Source organism: Carlito syrichta, unplaced genomic scaffold, assembly GCF_000164805.1.
Source record: "Carlito syrichta isolate Samal-C Ts95f unplaced genomic scaffold, Tarsius_syrichta-2.0.1 Scaffold315133, whole genome shotgun sequence".
Classification (NCBI taxonomy): domain Eukaryota; kingdom Metazoa; phylum Chordata; class Mammalia; order Primates; family Tarsiidae; genus Carlito; species Carlito syrichta.
In genome coordinates, this window is record NW_007259229.1 from 236,004 (window position 1) to 248,424 (window position 12,421).

Consider the following 12,421-nt stretch of genomic DNA (forward strand, 5'->3'; position numbering starts at 1 on the left):
TTTTAATGTTTTGTAGAGAAGAGGTCTTGCTGTGTTGCCCAGACTGGTCTCGAACTCCTGAGCTCCAGCAATCCTCCTACCTCAGCCTCCCAAAGTGCTGGGATTACAGGTATGAGTCACTGCACCCAGCCAGAGGCACTTTCTTAAGAGGACAGCTAAGGCCAGCACAGGAAATAGAAAAGGTGATCCCTCTACCTGTCCCAAGGTATACATATAGATCAATTCATTCTTACTTTACCTCCCCATAATTTAGGAGCTCAAATAACACTTTAAAAAATGCCAGGAGCAGTGGCTCAAGTCTGTAATCCCAGCACTTTGGGAGGCAGAGGCAAGAGGATTGCCTGAGCTCAGGGGTTCGAGACCAACCTGAACAACATGCTGAGACCTCGTCTCTACAATAAATCAAGAAATTAGCCGGGCGTGGTGGCACATGCCTATGGTTGCAGCTACTTGGAGGCTGAGGCAGAAGGATCATCTGAGCCCGCCAGGTCAAGGCTGCGGTGGCCATGAGTGTACCACTGCACTCCAGCCTGTGTGACAGAGTGGGACTACGACTAAAAAAAAACCAAAAACTTCTAGCAAGGGTGGGAGTTTCAGGATGAGGGAGGAAGTCCCACACCTTCTAACAGTTCAGGCTTGTTAAATAGTATTTATATCTTTCAGGTACTTTTCAGTATTCATATTTCAAAAAGTTTTTTTTATAAAACTGAAAACAATTTAAAAAATACATAACATCAAACAGAGGAAATCACTACTGATACTTTTTCTAGCAATTACGTCTCCACAGTTCTAAACAATGTGTGTATACCATGTCGCAAGTCATCCTTTCGAGTCACCATCAATGGCCTCCCCATCCTGAGAATTAGTTCTCTTACAGGGTGAATTTAGCTCTCTTACAGGGTGGCCCTATTCACTCCCTCTCCCAGCTGCTCAACTGGGCGGCGGGGGAGGGGTTTCTACTATATTCTGGAAAATTCGGTACTCAGAGTTCCATTAGTCACTGATCATTATCCACAGATGAGAGTTGTGGGATACCAGACTTTGTTTCCTTTTTGTTTTTCCTAGAGTTAATGCTTGTTTCCTTTACTTGGCATTCCTGGACCTGTTGCTAATTCAACCCACTCCTCCCAGTAGACTCCTACCACTTCTTCCCTCCCTCCTTCCTTTTTTTTTTTTTTTTTTTTTTGAGTTGGAGTCTCACTGTGTTGCCCAGGCTGGAATACAGTGGCACGATTATAGGGCACCACCGCCTCAATCTCCTGGGCTCAGGTGATCCTTCTGCTTCAGCCTCCTGGGTAGCTGGGACTACAGGCACACACCCCCACACCTGGCTTAATTTTGTAACTGGTAATTATTATCTTTTTTTTTTTTTTTTTTGTAGAGACGAGGTCTTGCTATGCTGCCCAGGCTGGTCTTGAACTCCTGGGCTCAAACAATCTGCCATCTTGGGCTCCCAAAGTGCTGGGATTGCAGGCGTGAGCCACCACGCCCAACAACCTTTTCTCTATTCTTTCTAGATGTCCTATTATTTGGATGTTGAAGTTCCTACACTGGCCCGCTAGTTTATGTATTTTTCCCTCTCCCATTCTCTCTCTCTTTTCTTCTACTTTCTGGGTAATGTCCTCAGCTTTATCTCCCAAACTTTTAGTGGAGAGCTTCACTTTTGCTCTCGTGTTTTTAATGTCTAAGCACTTGTTTTTGGTCTGCAAATGTTCCCTTTTTTATAGCATCCTGTTCCTATGTGTGCAACATCCTGTCTGACCTCAATGAGGATGTTAACAAGAGTTTTTAAAGTTCTCTATTCCAGCAGTTTCTGTTTCTTCCAAGTTTCCTGCAGCTGTTTGTTTGGGCCCTGTGTTCTGTGTTAGGAACAGCATCCAAATGTCTGGAAAGCTTTGATCACGTCCTCGTGACCACAGGAGGGAAGAGAAGCACTGAGCACGTGACCCTGAGCTCAATATCGGGTAATTAGGAGGGCTCTGTCAGTATCTTCGGCATCTTTAAAGCTTTCTCCCTGCTGGCATATATCCTGGGAAAGGTCTTCTGGTATTCTGCCTGGGCCATCAAGGTCAACCAGGGGCCTGCAGGGATGGGGCACTTCTGAGGAGTCAGCACCTATGCAGATCCCGACCCTCCTGTGTGAGATGCAGGCCCTGTGCCCTCAACCTCACCTTCCAATCCCCCATCCCAAGACCCTCTGCGTGTCCCTCTCCTGAGGATGAACTGCCTGTCCCCAGTGGGGTCAAAGTGGTCATTCCCTGTCCACACAGGGCAGGGGCAGGACCTGGGAGTCTTTCACCCAACCCCCCTTCACCCCCAGTTCCAGAGGCATCCCATGATGCCAGCAAATGTGCCTTTTGGGGGTTCTGTGTCCAGATGGAGGGACCCCCAGCTTTCCTCACTGCTGTATTGGGACTCAAACCAAAAAGCTCTTTGCTGTGGCTCACTGGGTTTTGACAGGAGCAGAATCTGGCACGCACCTTCGGCTTGCTCTCTTAAGCCAGCAGTAGGGTGTTCGGGCTGGGAGCCTTCACCAGGAATAAGTTTGGAGGCCAGGCACCCAGAGGTGTGTCATCAGGCAACTTGGGAGGCCAGGGCTGGGGGATTCGGGGGCCCACAAGGTCTGGTGAGGAACTGATGGATTGATCCCAAACACCACCACCAGCACACCACTGTCTATAAGTAGAAATCAGCAAAGTCAGATGCTAAGAAGCAATCAGGAAAGAGGAATTCCATTTCAGAAGGGCAAACTGAGGCCCAGCCAGGCAAGTCTTTCTACCACACCGGGCCTTCCTTTTCATAGGACAGGGTGGAAGTTGTGGGTATGGCTGTTTTCAGCAATGTAAAGCCCTCATGTCCGGTACAGCTCCATGTGGGAACAACTTCCACACACCTGTAGCCTGCCCCCACGCCCAGTATGAGCTACCAAAGGCTCTGCCTATCTGAGGCAAAGAAACAGACTTCTAAGTCTGGGAAGCAAAAACGGAAACCAATGTAGAGAAACCATTGTGTTTAAATGCTACAATCAAAAGGGTACTTGCTGGGCGTGGTAGCTCAGGCTTGTAATCCCAGTACTTTGGGAGGCAGAGGTGAGAGGACTGCCTGAGTCCAGGAGTTCGAGACCAGCCTGGGCAACTTGGCAAGACCTCGTCTATATAATAAATCAAAAAATTGGCCAGGTGTGGTGGTGCGCACCTGTACTTGGAAGGCTGAGGTGGAAGGATCACCTGAACCCAGCAAGCTGAGGCTGCAGTGGCTGTGAGCATGCCACTACACTCCAGCCTGAGTGACAGAGTGAGACTCAAAAAAAAAAAAAGGATACCTGATCCTAAACCAGGAGAAGTGAGGGCCAGTTGGAGGCCCAAGCTTTCTCTGCATGCAGCCCACTTGTGTAGTTAACCCTTACTTGTACCCCACATCTCTATAATAAAATAAAATTTAAAAATAAAGTTACATGCTGGTAAAAAATAAAATAAAATAAAATAAATGCTACCATCAACAGGATATGTATTTTAGATGTTGGGGGGGTTTTTTTGAGTTGAAATGAAATAGGTCTCAGAAAAGTGACTTGGAAGGTCAGTATCATCTTGCAAATATGAACAGTGTTTTCTCATAATTACATTCCATTAACAGCAAATTCAGTTAGTTGTTAAGAACTTTTTATTTATTTATATTATTTTATTTATTTTGTTTGGGGATTATTATTATTCTTTTTTTTTTTGAGTCAAGAGTCTCATTCTGTCACCCAGGCTGGAGTACAGTGGCACAAACAGGTGATCCTTCCTCTTCAGTCTCCCAAGTACAGTAGCTGAGACTACAGGCACATGCTACCATACTCAGCTAACGTTTTTATTTTTTTTATAGAGATGAGGTCTTACTATGTTGCTTAGGCGGGTCTCAGACTCCTAGACTCAAGCAAGTCTCGCACTTCAGTCTCCCAAAGTGCTAGGATTACAGGCCTGAGCCACTGGACTAGGCCTTTAAAAAAAAAAAAAAGACAGGGTCTCACTCTGTCACCCAGGCTAGAGGGTAGTAGTGTAATCATAGAAATTGTAGATTCCTACAGTCTTGAACTCCTGAACTCAAAACAATCCTCCTGCCTTAGCTTCCCAAGTAGCTGCAAATACAGACACACCATCATACCCAGTTAATTTTTTACTTTTTTGTGAAGACAGGGGTCTTGCTAAGTTGCCCAGGCTGACCTCAAACTCCTAGTTTCAAGCAATCCTCCCACCTTGGCCTCCCATAGTGCTGGGATCACAGGCATGAACCACCATCCTTGGCCAGTAACATTATATATTTACAAAAAAGGCAGATGCAGCCCAAGAGCCATCATTTGCAGAACTCTAACCTACAGAAATAGACACTAAAATGTTAACAGAAGTTATCAGTGTGGTCGAACACAGGTGGTTTCTGTTTTCTTCTCTCTGCCTGCTTTTTAAACACTTTCTGCAATGATATATTATTTTCAGTAAGAAAAAAATCTATCAGTTTTGTAACAGAGGCACCCTAAGTCATGGCCATTCCAGTGCCCTCTGGGAAAGGCACTCTGTTTCTGCATCTGTAAAATGGGGATATAACACATACCTCACTAACTAGATCAAAACATAGAAGCAAGGATTAAATGAGGTTGGGATAAATAAGCCAATACACAGACAGTAAAAGATGGTATCTGGTGCATATACACGAGGGGGAACCAAAAAAACCCAGAATTTTTTTTTTTTTTTTTGAGTTGGAGTCTCACTCTGTCGCCCAGACTGGAGCGCTCACAGCCACTGCAGCCTCGACCTGCTGGGCTCCGGCGATCCAGAATTACAGGCATGCGCTACCACGCCCGGCTGATTTTTTGATTTATTAGTAGAGATGAGGTCTCACCAAGTTGCCCAGGCGGGTCTCGAACCCGTGGGCTCAGGCAATCTACTCACCTCAGCCTCCCAAAGCACAGGATTACAGGCTGAGCCACCGAGCCCGGCTAAAACCCAGAATTTATTTGTAATGTGTTCATGTATTTATCCTCACATGCTTAAACTTCAGTCACCTTCAAAGTACTCGCAGTTTGATGCAACACACCTATCGAGATGCTTTTCACTGCTCCAACCTGTTTTTGAACTCATCAGTTTTGATGCATTTTAGTACTTCTGTAATTTTTTGTCTCACCTCTTCCACAATGGCAAAATGTTTCCCTTTGAGGACTTTTTTCATCCGGGGAAACAAAAAAAAGTTGCTGGGGATGGGACTGGGTGAATAGGGGGTGAGGCACAGGAGTCATGCCAGTTTTTGGTCAAAAATGGCTGAACACTCAGGGCAGTGTGAGCAGGTACACTCATATATCACCCATCATGAAATGGGCAAATGTGTTGAAGCTCAAAAAAATTCACTGGAGCCAAACATAGCTTCTCACAACAACGCTTGCTGGTACACTGATGCCGATGGGGTCCTAGAACACTTACCTAGCAGGGAAGTCTGTACTACATCGGGCCTAGCCCCCAAAAGATAATTCCAGGTTTTTGGGGGGTCCCTTCTCATATATTAGGACACACATATACAGACACACCATCAGACCCAGCTAATTTTTTAATTTTTTGTAAAGACAGGGTCTTGCTAAGTTGCCCCAGCTGACCTCAAACTCCTAGTTTCAAGCAATCCTCCCACCCTGGCCTCCCATAGTGCTGGGATCACAGGCATGAACCACCATGCTTGGCCAATAACATTATTTATTTACAAAAAAGACAGATGCAGCCCAAGAGCCATCATTTGCAGAACTCTAACCTACAGAAATAGACACTAAACTGCTAAAAGCAGTTATCAGTGTGGTCAAATACTGATCAAGAAGATCAGATACTGTGGCTCTCCTAATCTATCCCAGAAGAGCAACAGGCCACTTACCTTCCCTTGCTCCGTGAAGCCAAGGCCTGCTCCCTACCGTCCACACTATCCACTCTGTCCATGACCTTTCCTGACTAGCTGGCTTGATCCTTTGGTTTCAGAAAGTCAGACATCCCAATTCCATACACACAAACATGAACACTCCAGCAATTGGAGGCTGGGCATGGTTCCTCACACCTGCACTCCCAGCACTCTGGGAGACCAGGGAAGGAGGACTGCTTGAGCCCGGGAGTTCAAGGTTAGCCTAAGCACCATAGCCAGACATCATCTCCACAAAGGATCAAAACATTAGCTGGGTGCAGTGGCACACCTCTAAGCCCAGCAACTTGGGAGGCTGAGGCGGAAGGATCACCTGAGCCCAGGAGGTCCAGGATGCAGTGAGCCATGGTCATGCCTCTGCATTCCAGTGTGGGCAACAGAGTGAGACCCTGATTAAAACAAACAGTAAACAAACAAAAACCTGCTAGCAATTTGACCCAAAGCACAACAAAGAAAAACACCACTTTGTGGCTTGGGAAAACCATTTGAGGCTGCCATTTTTATTTGAAACTGGTGACAGAGCCCCCCCATCAGGCAGGGCACAAGCCCATCACCACAAGGTAGGCAAGCAAACACACAAAGCTGCTGCACCAGCCTTGCTTTCGGCCCAGTCTCTAGGCTGGTAGCCATCTTAATTCTTGTTTGACAACGCTGGAAGTCAACCAGTGTTGGTTCTAGAGGGCTGACCTTCAGCCAGCATCTGTTCCGTTGAAGGAGGGTCATTCTAAGTGCCGTGCCCTTGCCCAGTGGTAATCCCTGTCCTTACACGGCAGGGCAAGCATAGGGCTAAAATGTTCCGTGGTGACTTTGGAAGTGGTTTCAGGTGCAATCAACCACAGAGGTGTTAGCCAAACACCAATACAGGCCACTGCCTGGGCACAAGACCAGCAGAACTGTAACGGGAATGGGTTACAGAGTGAGACTCCAACTCAAAAGAAAAGAAAAAGAAAAAAGAAAACCTGCAGACTTTCTCTCTCTTTCTCTCTCTCTCTCTCTCTCTCTCTTTTGAGTCAGGATCTGAGTCTTTCACCCAGGCTAGAGTGCAGTGGCATGATCACAGTTAACTGCAGCCTTGACCTCCTGGGATCAGGTGATCCTTTGTAGAGATGATGTCTGGCTATGGTGCTTGAATATTTGCTGTGGATTGGGCACAGGGGCTTCTCACCGCATCCCCACAGCCCCGTGCAGGGGAGGCTATCATTTCCTGCTCACGAAGAGGAAACTGAGTTTCAGAGGGGTCCACTTATCTCAGGTTACACAGCCAGCAAGTGGCAGGGCTAGGTTTCTAACCCAACTCCATCTGGCCTCAGAATCTAATTTTGAGGCAGAAAGATAATCTGAAACCAAGGAAAGTACTTCTATTGCTTGGACAAGCTTATATATATTGTCTCTCAAATGAGAGGCTACGTGTACAATGCTAACTTTTCAACTGGGGGCAATTTTGCTCCCCAGGGGACATATAACAACACCTGCAGGCTGGGTACGGTGGCTCAAGCCTGTAACCCCAGCACTTTGGGAGGCTGAGATGAAGGGATTGCTTGAGCCTAAATCAAAAACTTAGTTGGGCATGGTAGTGCACGCCGGTAGTTCCAGCTACTGGAAGGCTGAGACAAAAGGATCGCTAGAGCCCAGCAGGTCGACGCTGAGGTGGCTGTGAGTGTGCCACTGTGCTCCAGCCTGGGTTACAGAGTGAGACTCCAACTCAAAAAAAAAGAAAAAGAAAAAAGAAAACGTGCAGACTTTCTTTCTTTCTCTCTCTCTTTCTTTTTTTTGAGTCAGGATCTGAGTCTTTCACCCAGGCTGGAGTACAGTGGCATGATCACAGTTAACTGCAGCCTTGACCTCCTGGGATCATGTGATCCTTTCACCTTGGCCTCTTGAGTAGCTGGGACTACACGCATGTGCTACCATGCCCAGCTTATATTTTTACTTTTTTTGTAAAGACAAGGTCTTGCTATGTTGTCTAGACGAGTCTCAAACTCCTAAGCTCAAGCAATCCTCTCGCCTCAGCCCCCAAAGTACTGGGATTATAGGCATGAGTTACCATGTCTGGCTGGTTTTAATGTTTCTAAATGGATGGAAAAAAAATCAAATGAACCCCATTTCATGACACATGAAAATTATGTGAAATTTGAATTTCTCTGTCCATAAATGATAATGTCTGACTGGAACATAGCCAGGCCCGTTCAATTACATAGCAATGGTGCTGGTACAGGAAACAGCAGAGCTGAGTATGTAACACAGACCACATGGCTACAAAGCTGAAAATATTTACTAGCTGGCTCTTTACAAAGCAGTTTGATGACCAGAGCTAGGCAGGGGCTTTCAACCCTGACATGAGCTTTATAAGATTATGATGCCCAGACACCACCCCAGACTAATTAATTGGCATCTACATTTTCCAAAAACTCCCCTAGTAAATTCTTATGTGCAGCTAAGAGTGAGAACCACTGAGCAACCTACAGCCAACACTTCAATGTAGGCAGCTGGCCTTTCTGAGCTGAATTCCCAGGGCAGTGAAGTCTATTTTTTTTTTTTTTTGTCTTTTGTCAGAGTTTTACTCTGTTGCCCAAGCTGGAGTGCAGTGGCACAATCACAGCTCATCGCAGCCTCCAACTCCTCAGCTCAAGCGATCCTCCAGCCTGTGGTTCCCAAGCAGCTGGCAATACAGGTGTGCACCGCCATGCCAGCTAGTTTTTTTGCTTTTTGTAGAGATGAGATCTCACTCTGTTGCGAACTCCTGGAGTGAAGACCCCTCTAATGCAGGATGGCGGGACTCACTAAAGACCAGATGCTTCTGCCTCTTCCTCCCCAAGTATTTCAAGCCCTTCTCAACTCTGATCCACATTCATTTCTCCATTCTCTGAACTTTGACCCCACGCCACCCCACCAAAGAAAGCTGGTCATCACGTGGGACCTCACCTACGCGTGAGTTCCAGCTCCTTTGCTAGCCCAGGCCTTTGGGACGGGATCCCAAAAGGTTCTTGACTTCAGAGGGCTCCTGCGTGCCAGTGTTTGTGCTGATCCAGGGCAGGAGCACCTCCAGAGCAGTCTCAGTAACTCTAGGACGACAGATGAGGAAACTAAGGCTCCAAGGCTTGATGGCACTTGCTCCAGCCACACTGCTCAGTGCAGAGTTAAGTAGTTTAACGCCATCTTTTTAGCAACTATAAGCTAACAGAAGTATGACTTACAATCACAATAAAGCATATCTGTATTATTATACATAGGGTGACCCCATGTCCTGGACTTGGTAGGACAATTCTGAATTCTTGCTAGTTTTTTTTTTTTAGATTAAAGTGGTTTTGTGATATGTATTTGTATTGGGCTTAAAGTGTACAACTGAAAATGATTCAAAATTGATATATTAAACTTTTTGTGTAAATAGCTCTATAGATTAGAAAAAATATATATCGTTTGTAGACCACGTGGCCTGATTTCGATACACTCTAGAACTTGAGTATTTTTGCCAGAGGAGTTAGACCGGGACACCAAGTGTGTAAGAAACGTGACCTCGGTGCTCCACAAAGGACTGAGTACACCAGTAAGATTAGGACCCTAACCCCAGTTCCCTGCCCACCTCCAGATCCTCTGCTCAGACACAGTCATGGGCACTGCAAGAAGGGCCACTTTGAAGAATCTGTTAGCGTGCTCTGCAAAGGTCCACAGAGCTGGAGAGCTGGCCTCCTTCCTGGCGGGCTGGCTGCAGGGTCAGGGCATATCGCTGGCCTATCCCCCACTGTGGAGATAAAGAATCTCCGAAGGGCCTTCCCAGACACTCATAAGTCACAGTTTCCCAGCCACGTCTTCTGACTCATTCAACATTAGGAGGTGCCTCTTATTTTTGGAGATTTTGAAGGCATCTACTCAAGCAGGTTGGGCTCTCCAAGTAGTAGAACCTGGCTGCCTATGGAGTGGGCCTTCTGGATGACAGCCTGGGTTCAGACCTCACTCTACCCACACCAGCACCGAGGGCCTTAGCTTCCTTGTCTGTAAAATGGGTATGGCAGCACACACTTAGGGCCCCACAGTAGTGTTGAGAAGATGAGGACACATCTACGGAGCACTCAGCCTGGCATTCGCTGAAAGCAGCACACGAATGGTAGCCCTATTACCACTGCAGTCATCCGCCTTGAACTGGAGTTACTGAGAAGATGCCCAGCCTCCCTGCTGAACCCAAAGTTTCTGAAGGACAGAAGTCATGTTTCCCAAACACTGTTCCCTTTCCGCTCCCAGATGCAGCCTTACGCATGGGGGACGGGCAAGGAACATTTATGGTAAAGACACTGAGAAAATAAAGGATGGAGGCAGATTCAGCTACGAGGGTGTTCCCTGCCTTGCTGTTTATTCTTTTTATTGTTATTTGTTTCGAATTGGAGTCTCACCCTGAAGCCCAGGCTGGAGTGCAGTGGCACACTCACAGCCACCACAGCCTCGACCTGCTGGGCTCGGCGATCCTTCTGCCTCAGCCTTCCAAGGAGCTGGAACTACAGGTACATGCTACCATGCCTGGCTAATTTTTTATTTATTGTAGAGATGAGGTCTCGCCAAGTTGTTCAGGCTGAACTCAGACAATCCTTTCACCTCGGCCTCCCAAAGTGCTGAGGCTTGAGCCACCGCGCCTGACCACCTTGCTGTTTATAATAGCAAAAAACAAGAAACTGCTTGAATATCCACTATTTCTAGGAGATTACTTATACATTTTTTTTTAAAGATGAGGATCTCACTGTGTTGCCCAGACTAGAGTACAGTGGATCAGTGCAGGAGTGATCGCAGCGCACCGCAGCCTCAAAACCCTGGCTTTAAGTCATCTTCCCACCTCAGGCTCCCAGGTAGCTGAAACTACAGGGCCACACCAATGCACTTGGCTGGAATTACTTATACATTTTAAGGTGCACCCACTTAACAAAATACTATGACTAATCCGGGCAGTATAGTAAGATCTTGTCTCTACAAAAACTAAGAAACAGTAGCTACTTGGGAGACTGAGAAGGGAGCATAGCTTGAGCCCAGGAGGTTTAGAGCTATGATTATGCCACTGCACCCCAGCCTGGGCGAGCACAGAGAGAGATCCTGTCTAAATAAATAAATAAAGGAACATTATAGGCCCAGTCAAAAGCATGTTGTAGGACAGGGATTAGTAAGCATTTTCTGTCAAGATCCAGATAGTAAATACTTTGGGTTTTATAGGTTAGTCTCTGTCCCACTAGTCAGCTTTGCCAATGAAGCATCTTGTGCAGCCATAGACTATACTTAAACTAATGAGCGTGGCTGCATTCCAATAAAACTTTATTTGTGGACACTGAAATTTGAATTTCATTAATTTTCACATGTCACAACGCCATGTTCTTTTCATTTTTTTCAACCACTTAAGTACGTAAAAACCATTCTTTACTCCCAGACCATACAAAAACAGGCAGCGTGTTATAGTTTACTGGCCCGACAGTAGAAGAATAATTCATCTCAAGTGAGAAAGCGAGTTACAATACCACACGTTCTGCATGATTCAAGTTTATAAATTAAAACATATCTGCACCAAAAAAAAAAAAAGGGCGGCAAGAATATACACTGCTAACAAAGATTATAGGGGATGGAAATATGGGTGATTTTTGTTCCTCCTTTTTGGTTATCTATAATTTTCTGAATTTTCAACAACAGATATAGTATCACTTTGGTAATTTTTTTAACAGTGCAATAAAACAAAGACAAAAAAAGAAAAGAAAATCAAGTAGATGGAGCTAAGAAGCACTAGGGCACAGAGACACCTATGCTAACCTTTCAAAATGACCCGAATGCGAAGCCTGTTCAAATTCACGTCGATTCTCCCCGAGCTTCAGCTTCAAAACCACCTGAACACACAGAGCCATCACCTGTTCGAAGCCAGGGAGAGGAAGCCTTGTCAATGGGTCCATATTGAGGCACCTGCGAGCTCCGGAGATTCTCTCCTCCCACCCCCCGCCCCCAAGCAACGCCACTACCAAGTCCAGCCTCCTCTTCTCCCGACCAGGCCAGCTAGTGTTTCCAAGGCGGGCTCCATCTCCCCAGCAGTCAAGCCTGCATTTCTGTGGGTGGGGGTGGGGAAAAGGGAGGAGGGTGCTGCGAGGACAACACGGCTTGCCTTCAGGAGGAAGAAAGACTGTGTAAGTTTGTACAAGACAGCGGTCATTAACACTGCAGGCTTACTTACTTTACTTTGCGATCAGGAAAACAGACCTTGCACTTGGCAGGACTCATGTTGACCAACCCCATCCAGGTCCTGCAGGGGTGCAGCGCACGCACCCTCTGATCCCCTAAAGCGGACCGCGGTCCCGGGGCCCAGCAGGGCAGCCGGGACCCGACCGGGAGGGGGAGGCGGGGTCCCGGAGCGCAGCGGACAGGGTTCTGCGGCAGCCGGCGGCCGCCCAACTCCGCGCTGCGCCTGCTCCATCCCGAAATGTGCCCTCAGCGCTCTGGCCCGGGGCCGACGCGCCCGCCCTGGTCCCGCCCCCAGAGCCGG

At 47.0% G+C, this 12,421-nt stretch overlaps 1 protein-coding gene across 1 annotated transcript in view; it reads right to left on the reverse strand.

Moving 5' to 3' along the window:
• Positions 1 to 12,421, reverse strand: part of ACACB (acetyl-CoA carboxylase beta) — a 112,787-nt gene that overhangs the window by 86,293 nt on the left and 14,073 nt on the right.